Here is a 10,000-nt window from a genome sequence, read left to right on the forward strand (position 1 = left end):
GTCACCGATCTCTTTCAGGTTACCTCGTCTATACAAGATGTAGTCTACCTGCGTGCTCCTACCTCCGCTCTTATAAGTTACCCTATGTTCCTGTTTTTTCTGGAAAAAGGTATTCACTACACCCATTTCCATCCCTTTTGCAAAATCTACCACCATCTGTCCCTCTGCATTCCTATCCTGGATACCATATCTGCCCATCACTTCTTCATCCCCTCTATTGCCTTCACCAACATGTCCATTGAAGTCTGCACCAATTACCACTCTCTCATTTCTGGGAATATTCTGCATCACTTCATCCAACTCATTCCAGAACTTCTCCTTCTCTTCAGGTTCACATCCCACCTGTGGCGCATAGCCACTAACAACACTGAGCATCACACCTTCAATTTCCAATTTCAGACTCATAAGTCTATCTGACATTCTTTTCACCTCTAGGACGTTCCTTACAAACTCCTCCTTCAAGATGACTCCTACTCCATTTCTCTTCTTGTCAGCACCATAATAGTATAACTTAAAGCCTGCTCCTAAGCTTCTAGCCTTACTACCCTTCCACCTGGTCTCCTGGACACACAGTATATCCAGCTTCCTTCTCTGCATCGTGTCCATCAACTCTCTACCTTTTCCTGTCATAGTCCCAATATTCAAAGTCCCTACTCTCAGTCCCAGGCTCTTTCCTTTCCTCCTCTCTCTCTGCTTCCGAACACGCACTCCTCCTCTTCTTCTTCTTCTTGTTCTTCGACCCACAGTAGCCCGATTTCCATTAGTACCCTGTAGGTCATCAGTACCAATGGCGGTCGTTGTTAACCCGGTCCGCGACCCATCCGGTATGGTATAGTTATGGTTGACTCGCATGTTTGGTTTTGGCAAACGTTTTACGCCGGATGCCCCTCCTGACGCAACCCTCTGCATTTATCCGGGCTTGGGACCGGCACAGGGAGACACTGCTCCGTGCCCCCCCCCCCCCCCCCCCCCCCCCCAAAGGCAGGCTTGGAGAGACACGGGCCAGTGCCGCCCTGAGGCTGCATTACCCTCTCTTTCTTACATTTATTATAAAAATATGCTTATCTTCCTTTTAGCTCATCACACATGTCTTTATGATTTTCAGTCCATGCCTCAGCCGGCCTGAAGCTCCACTGATGCGCATGTGCGGATGCCTCTATCTAGCGGACATAAAATAAAGACAATCATTCAAATGTGAATGAGTCGGCGTGATGCTCCGGGATGTGTGGAGCTCAGGGAGCTCCACGAGTGAGGGAGTTAAGTTAGGGCGGGGGTGCAAGTAGGCTCTAGGATTCCCCGAGTCGGGGCGAGCGATGGGTTTAGAGGCGTATCGCATTGAAGATAATGGCCGCATATCCTTCTTGGACTTTTCTAAAGCCTTTGACTCGGTCGAACATCCATTTATCATAGCAACGCTCGAACATTTTGGATTTGGTTAAATATTCAGGAATGTGATCCGTGGGCTCTATGAGAATATTCATAGCTGTGTCACCCTGCCAAGCGGCACCACTCCGAGCTTCCATGTTGATGTGGGAATCCCCCAAGGTTGCCCCATCTCACCCTATTTATTTATAATTGCTACCGAAATGCTAGCCGTTTATGTTGAAAAGAGCAACGATATCCAAAAGTTAGACGTGCTGGGGACTGAAATTGTTATTAGCCTGCTGGCAGATGACACAACCTTAGTTTTGAAAAATGAACATCAAGTCCCAATAAGTGCCGAAAACAACCAAAACATTCTCCAAGGCTTCAGGATTGTCATTAAACTTAAAGAAATGCAAACTTCTTGCGCTGCATGACTCGCCACTAAAGGAAATCAGCGATGTTTCCATGAAATCAGAAATAAAATACTTGAGCATTTTCCTATCCAAGGACCAAACGTTAAATCAATCCAGGAACATTGAATCTAAACTGAATCAAAGTAAAGCTTAATTCTAATATATGGCTCCAGAGAGATTTATCAATATTAGGCCGGATATATTTGACTAAAATGGATGTGTTTATCCAGATGTATATACCCAGCGTATTCCAATGCTGCTCCAAATCAACTCGTAAAATCTGTTAACCAAATCAATTTCAACTTTATCTGGAGGAACAGACCACACCATCTAAGAAAAATCACATATGGTGAAAGAAACAAGTGAAGGAGGGCTGAAAGTGATAGAGTCGGACTGCTTGAATGGGACATTGAAGGTGAACTGGTTGAAATCCTGGATCAAACCTCATCGTTCTTTCTGGTATTGTACTCCAAACTACTTATTCAACAAAGTCGGCGGCCTGAGTCTTCTGCTTATCTCTGACTTGGATATCAACAAGATTCCTGTCAAATGTTCAGAGTTCCATAAACAAATATTATTATACTGGAAAATGATATACGTACACAATTTCTCACCACACAGTATAATAGTTTGGAACAATCGATATGTACTGCATGGCAACAAACCTCTGTTTTACAAGGAATGCTTTGAGAAAGGTATATGGTCGATAATTGACTTGATGGATGACACTGGCAGTCCTCTGGACAATGAGCAGTTCTGTACTACACACAGATTCAAGCCTCCCATATTAGAGTTGCTAAAGTTACGAAACGCACTGCCTCGACAATTTGTATTCCTGACCAAAAATATAATGACGCACCGAACCGTACAACCACAGTTACCCCGACTATCACTCCAGGGAATCTCAATTGTGGACAAAAAGCGCGGCAACTCCTTTATTAGGAAATGTTTCACAGGAAACTTATTCCCTGGACGTCAAAAAAAAAAAAAAGGATATTTTAAATAAATTTGATGAGGAATCGATTGCCACGCTGCGAACCATGTATCTGACTCTACCCATACCCCCAAGGCAAAAGAGACCCACTTCAAAATTATGACTGACATCTACCCATCTAAGGAATTATCGAGGGTACGCTTTAATTTTGAAGATAATATTTGTACATTTTGTGAAGACAACATTGAAACCACTGACCATATATTTTTTCTCCTTCTCATTCCATCGTCACCAGTTTCCTTCTCAAAAGATGATATAACATTCTGTTTACTTATAAGCAACATAACAGATGAACTCTGTGTCAATGTTCTTTTAGGCCTGGCCAAGTTCTTCATTCACAAGAACAGAATGCAAAAATGCTCCCCAAATTTTAATGTCTTCATAAACGATTTTGAAATATAAAAAAAAAAAAAAAAAATCCTTAAAACTTATGGAAAAATCCGAAAACAAAAAAATATAGTTACCCATGTCCGAGGTTCCTTTTTTTTTTGGTAAAAAAAAAAAAAAAAAAAACAAAAAAAACAACTTGATTACATGTTACATTCCCCTTGCAATTTTTTTTTTTTTTTTCGTTTTAATTTCTTATTTGTCTATCTATTGATTTAATTACTTCCTTTTAATTTCTTTTTTTGTCTCGCACTGTAAATTTCTCACAAACCTGTAACACTATTAACTTCTCATTACATACAGAACAAATGTCCTGATGTCCGTTGCTTCCTCATCCCTGGTTGTTTCATTGACATTCAGTTCTACCTTGCTATGTTTATTTGTACATTTGTATATTTGGGTGTACTATTTATGTTCAATTAAAAACAGTTTGATGTCTGAGATTCCTTGTGAACCGCCAACTTAATTACATGTTATATTCCCCTCACAATTTTTTTTTTTCGTTTTTAATTTTATTTTTCTATCTATTTATTTAATTATATCCTTCTAATTTTCTTTTTTTGTCTAGCATTAAAAATTTCTCGCAAACCGTTAACACTATTAACTTCTGATTACTTACACCACGAATGCGCTTATGCCCCCCCACCCATCCCGCTTTTTCCGTACGGAGGCAGACACTGAGATCGAAAGCAAATGGGTGTCATTGAAATGCAGTAACAGGGTGATAACAGCCGTGTTCGAAGTGTGTAGGGGCTTATAGGAGAGCAGAAGCACGTCACGCAATTCACCTGAGTTCGGAGGATCGGGAGTACCAGGGCCCATAGCGGAGAAGCGGAAGAGCGGAGTTATGTGTCTCTTCTCAAAGGCGGGGAAACTGGGGGGCAGCAGGACCCCTTAGACCGGCTAATGTGAGTCTTCTCCGGACATAGATCACCCGGACTTATGACTGGAGCTCCCGGACCTCTGGGCACACACATATGTGAATGAGTGGATGAGCTAATGTTGGTTTGGTTGTGGATACGTTTCGGCCAATGCTATCAGCACAGCTATGATTATCCCCAGAACGTTGAGAACGAGCTCCTGGAACTCCAGACATGCGTATATAAAAGAGTGGAATTAAGGTGTGTGTGTGTGTGTGTGTGTGTGTGTGTGTGTGTGTGTGTGTGTGTGTGTATACGTGTGGGACAGAAGTAATGTTGGGGACAGAAATTGTTATTAGCCTGCTGGCAGATGACACAACCTTAGTTTTGAAAAATGAACATCAAGTCCCAATAAGTGCTGAAAAAAACCAAAACATTCTCCAAGGCTTCAGGATTGTCATTAAACTTAAAGAAATGCAAACTTCTTGCGCTGCATGACTCGCCACTAAAGGAAATCAGCGATGTTTCTATGAAATCAGAAATAAAATACTTGAGCATTTTCCTATCCAAGGACCAAACGTTAAATCAATCCAGGAACATTGAATCTAAACTGAATCAAAGTAAAGCTTAATTCTAATATATGGCTCCAGAGAGATTTATCAATATTAGGCCGGATATATTTGACTAAAATGGATGTGTTTATCCAGATGTATATACCCAGCGTATTCCAATGCTGCTCCAAATCAACTCGTAAAATCTGTTAACCAAATCAATTTCAACTTTATCTGGAGGAACAGACCACACCATCTAAGAAAAATCACATATGGTGAAAGAAACAAGTGAAGGAGGGCTGAAAGTGATAGAGTTGGACTGCTTGAATGGGACATTGAAGGTGAACTGGTTGAAATCCTGGATCAAACCTCATCGTTCTTTCTGGTATTGTACTCCAAACTACTTATTCAACAAAGTCGGCGGCCTGAGTCTTCTGCTTATCTCTGACTTGGATATCAACAAGATTCCTGTCAAATGTTCAGAGTTCCATAAACAAATATTATTATACTGGAAAATGATATACGTACACAATTTCTCACCACACAGTATAATAGTTTGGAACAATCGATATGTACTGCATGGCAACAAACCTCTGTTTTACAAGGAATGCTTTGAGAAAGGTATATGGTCAATAATTGACTTGATGGATGACACTGGCAGTCCTCTGGACAATGAGCAGTTCTGTACTACACACAGATTCAAGCCTCCCATATTAGAGTTGCTAAAGTTACGAAACGCACTGCCTCGACAATTTGTATTCCTGACCAAAAATATAATGACGCACCGAACCGTACAACCACAGTTACCCCGACTATCACTCCAGGGAATCTCAATTGTGGACAGAAAGCGCAGCAACTCCTTTATTAGGAAATGTTTCACAGGAAACTTATTCCCTGGACGTCAAAAAAAAAAAAAAGGATATTTTAAATAAATTTGATGAGGAATCGATTGCCACGCTGCGAACTATGTATCTGACTCTACCCATACCCCCAAGGCAAAAGAGACCCACTTCAAAATTATGACTGACATCTACCCATCTAAGGAATTATCGAGGGTACGCTTTAATTTTGAAGATAATATTTGTACATTTTGTGAAGACAACATTGAAACCACTGACCATATATTTTTTCTCCTTCTCATTCCATCGTCACCAGTTTCCTTCTCAAAAGATGATATAACATTCTGTTTACTTATAAGCAACATAACAGATGAACTCTGTGTCAATGTTCTTTTAGGCCTGGCCAAGTTCTTCATTCACAAGAACAGAATGCAAAAATGCTCCCCAAATTTTAATGTCTTCATAAACGATTTTGAAATATAAAAAAAAAAAAAAAAATCCTTAAAACTTATGGAAAAATCCGAAAACAAAAAAATATAGTTACCCATGTCCGAGGTTCCTTTTTTTTTTGGTAAAAAAAAAAAAACAAACAAAAAAAACAACTTGATTACATGTTACATTCCCCTTGCAATTTTTTTTTTTTTTTTTTGTTTTAATTTCTTATTTGTCTATCTATTGATTTAATTACTTCCTTTTAATTTCTTTTTTTGTCTCGCACTGTAAATTTCTCACAAACCTGTAACACTATTAACTTCTCATTACATACAGAACAAATGTCCTGATGTCCGTTGCTTCCTCATCCCTGGTTGTTTCATTGACATTCAGTTCTACCTTGCTATGTTTATTTGTACATTTGTATATTTGGGTGTACTATTTATGTTCAATTAAAAACAGTTTGATGTCTGAGATTCCTTGTGAACCGCCAACTTAATTACATGTTATATTCCCCTCACAATTTTTTTTTTTCGTTTTTAATTTTATTTTTCTATCTATTTATTTAATTATATCCTTCTAATTTTCTTTTTTTGTCTAGCATTAAAAATTTCTCGCAAACCGTTAACACTATTAACTTCTGATTACTTACAGCACGAATGCGCTTATGCCCCCCCACCCATCCCGCTTTTTCCGTACGGAGGCAGACACTGAGATCGAAAGCAAATGGGTGTCATTGAAATGCAGTAACAGGGTGATAACAGCCGTGTTCGAAGTGTGTAGGGGCTTATAGGAGAGCAGAAGCACGTCACGCAATTCACCTGAGTTCGGAGGATCGGGAGTACCAGGGCCCATAGCGGAGAAGCGGAAGAGCGGAGTTATGTGTCTCTTCTCAAAGGCGGGGAAGCTGGGGGGCAGCAGGACCCCTTAGACCGGCTAAGGTGAGCCTACTCCGGACAGAGATCACCCGGAGTTATGACTGGAGCTCCCGGACCTCTGGGCACACACATATGTGAATGACTGGATGAGCTAATGTTGGTTTGGTTGTGGATACGTTTCGGCCAATGCTATCAGCACAGCGATGATGAGTTCAGGTGTGTCTGTGTGTGTTTGTGTGTTTGTGTGTGTGTGTGTGTGTGTGTGTGTGTGTGCGTGTGTTTGTGTGTGTGTGAGAGTTTGTTTTTGTGGGTTGGGGGGGGTTCCCGCGGACACGGAGTACCAGGGCCTGGAGCGGATGAGGTGAGGAGCGGAGGAGAGCAGAAGCCCGGACCGTGATTCGCTTGTGTCCAGCGGTTCGGGAGTTCCAGGGCCCGAAACGGAGGAGCGGAGGAGCAGAGGAGCGGAGGAGCGGAGGAGCGGAGGAGCGGAGGAGCGGAGGAGCGGAGGACAGCAAAACCCCTTTCTGCAATTCGCCTGAGTCCGGCGGATCGGTAGTACCTGGTTCCGCAGCGGATGAGCGGAGGAGTGGAGGAGATGTTTCTCTTCTCAGAGGCGGCGAGGGGGGGGGGGCAGGACCCCTTACCCTTATCCCCCCCGGACGTTTGAGTGGAGCTCCCGGACCTCCGGGCACGCACATGCGAATGACTGGATCACAGGGAGTGCCAGGGCCTGGAGCGGATGAGCAGAGGAGAGGCGGAGGGCAGAAGCCCGGCCCTGTTCAAGAGTTCCAGGGTCCAAAGCGGGGGAGCGAAGAAGCGGAGGAGGGGAGGAGAGCAGAAGAGCAAAAAACTGGCCCGGAATTCACCGAAGTCCCGCGGATCGGGAGTTCCAGGGCCCGGAGCGGAAGAGCGGAGGAGCGGAGGAGAGGAGGAGCGGAGCAAAGCTAAGCCCGTCTTAACAACAAGGAAATTACAGATGAGGCTATAATTTCTAATGAAAACTTTAAATTCTATAGCCACGTATACACTTCGACATTGTCAAAAAGCGATTGTGACTCCTTTCCATTAAATATTCCTCAATATATCCCAAAAATAAACAACAAACAATATATGATTGTTTATATATGTTTATATATAAACAACAAAAAATATACAGTTTGATGTCTGAGATTCCTTGTGAATCGCCAACTTAATTACATGTCGTATTCCCCTTGCATTTTTTTTTTTTGGTTTTAATTTCATTTGTCTATCTATTTATCTAATTATTTCCTTTTAATTTCGTTTTTTGTCTAGCACTGTAAATTTCTCACAAACCTGTAACACTATTAACTTCTCATTACATACAGAACAAATGTCCTCATGTCCGTTGCTTCCTCATGCCTGGTTGTTTCATTGACATTCAGTTCTACCTTGCTATGTTTATTTGTACATTTGTATATTTGGGTGTACTATTTATGTTCAATTAAAAACAGTTTGATGTCTGAGATTCCTTGTGAACCGCCAACTTAATTACATGTTATATTCCCCTCACAATTTTTTTTTTTCGTTTTTAATTTTATTTTTCTATCTATTTATTTAATTATATCCTTTTAATTTTCTTTTTTTGTCTAGCATTAAAAATTTCTCGCAAACCGTTAACACTATTAACTTCTGATTACTTACAGCACGAATGCGCTTATGCCCCCCCACCCCCCACCCCCCGCTTTTTGCGTACGGTGGCAGACACTGAGATCGAAAGCAAATGGGTGTCATTGAAATGCAGTAACAGGGTGATAACAGCCGTGTTCGAAGTGTGTAGGGGCTTATAGGAGAGCAGAAGCACGTCACGCAATTCACCTGAGTTCGGAGGATCGGGAGTACCAGGGCCCATAGCGGAGAAGCGGAAGAGCGGAGTTATGTGTCTCTTCTCAAAGGCCGGGAAGCTGGGGGGCAGCAGGACCCCTTAGAGCGGCTAATGTGAGCCTTCTCCGGACATAGATCACCCGGACTTATGACTGGAGCTCCCGGACCTCTGGGCACACACATATGTGAATGAGTGGATGAGCTAATGTTGGTTTGGTTGTGGAAACGTTTCGGCCAATGCTATTAGCACAGCTATGATGAGTTCAGGTGTGTCTGTGTGTGTTTGTGTGTTTGTGTGTGTGTATGCGTGTGTATGTGTGTGTGTGTGTGTGTGTGTGTGTGTGCGTGTGTTTGTGTGTGTGTGAGAGTTTGTTTTTGTGGGTTGGGGGGGGTTCCCGCGGACACGGAGTACCAGGGCCTGGAGCGGATGAGGTGAGGAGCGGAGGAGAGCAGAAGCCCGGACCGTGATTCGCTTGTGTCCAGCGGTTCGGGAGTTCCAGGGCCCGAAACGGAGGAGCGGAGGAGCGGAGGACGGCAAAACCCCTTTCTGCAATTCGCCTGAGTCCGGCGGATCGGTAATACCTGGTTCCGCAGCGGAGGAGCGGAGGAGTGGAGGAGATGTTTCTCTTCTCAGAGGCGGCGAGGGGGGGGGACAGGACCCCTTACCCTTACCCCCCCCGGACGTTTGAGTGGAGCTCCCGGACCTCCGGGCACGCACATGCGAATGACTGGATCACAGGGAGTGCCAGGGCCTGGAGCGGATGAGCAGAGGAGAGGCGGAGGGCAGAAGCCCGGCCCTGTTCAAGAGTTCCAGGGTCCAAAGCGGGGGAGCGAAGAAGCGGAGGAGGGGAGGAGAGCAGAAGAGCAAAAAACTGGCCCGGAATTCACCGAAGTCCCGCGGATCGGGAGTTCCAGGGCCCGGAGCGGAAGAGCGGAGGAGAGGAGGAGCGGAGCAAAGCGGAAGCCCGTCTTAACAACAAGGAAATTACAGATGAGGCTATCATTTCCAATGAAAACTTTAAATTCTATAGCCACGTATACACTTCGACATTGTCAAAAAGCGATTGTGACTCCTTTCCATTAAATATTCCTCAATATATCCCAAAAATAAACAACAAACAATATATGTTTGTTTATATATGTTTATATATAAACAACAAAAAATATACAGTTTGATGTCTGAGATTCCTTGTGAATCGCCAACTTAATTACATGTCGTATTCCCCTTGCATTTTTTTTTTTCGGTTTTAATTTCATTGGTCTATCTATTTATTTAATTATTTCCTTTTAATTACTTTTTTTGTCTAGCACTGTAAATTTCTCACAAACCGTTAACACTATTAACTTCTGATTACATACAGAACGAATGTCCTTATGCCCTTTTCTTCTTCATGCCTGGTTGTTTCATTGACATTCAGTTCTACCTTGCCATGTTTATT

Source organism: Fistularia commersonii, unplaced genomic scaffold (assembly GCF_037954325.1).
Source record: "Fistularia commersonii isolate RoL2024-O1a breed Wild unplaced genomic scaffold, RoL_Fcom_v1.0 HiC_scaffold_42, whole genome shotgun sequence".
In the NCBI taxonomy this organism is placed as follows: Eukaryota; Metazoa; Chordata; class Actinopteri; order Syngnathiformes; family Fistulariidae; genus Fistularia; species Fistularia commersonii.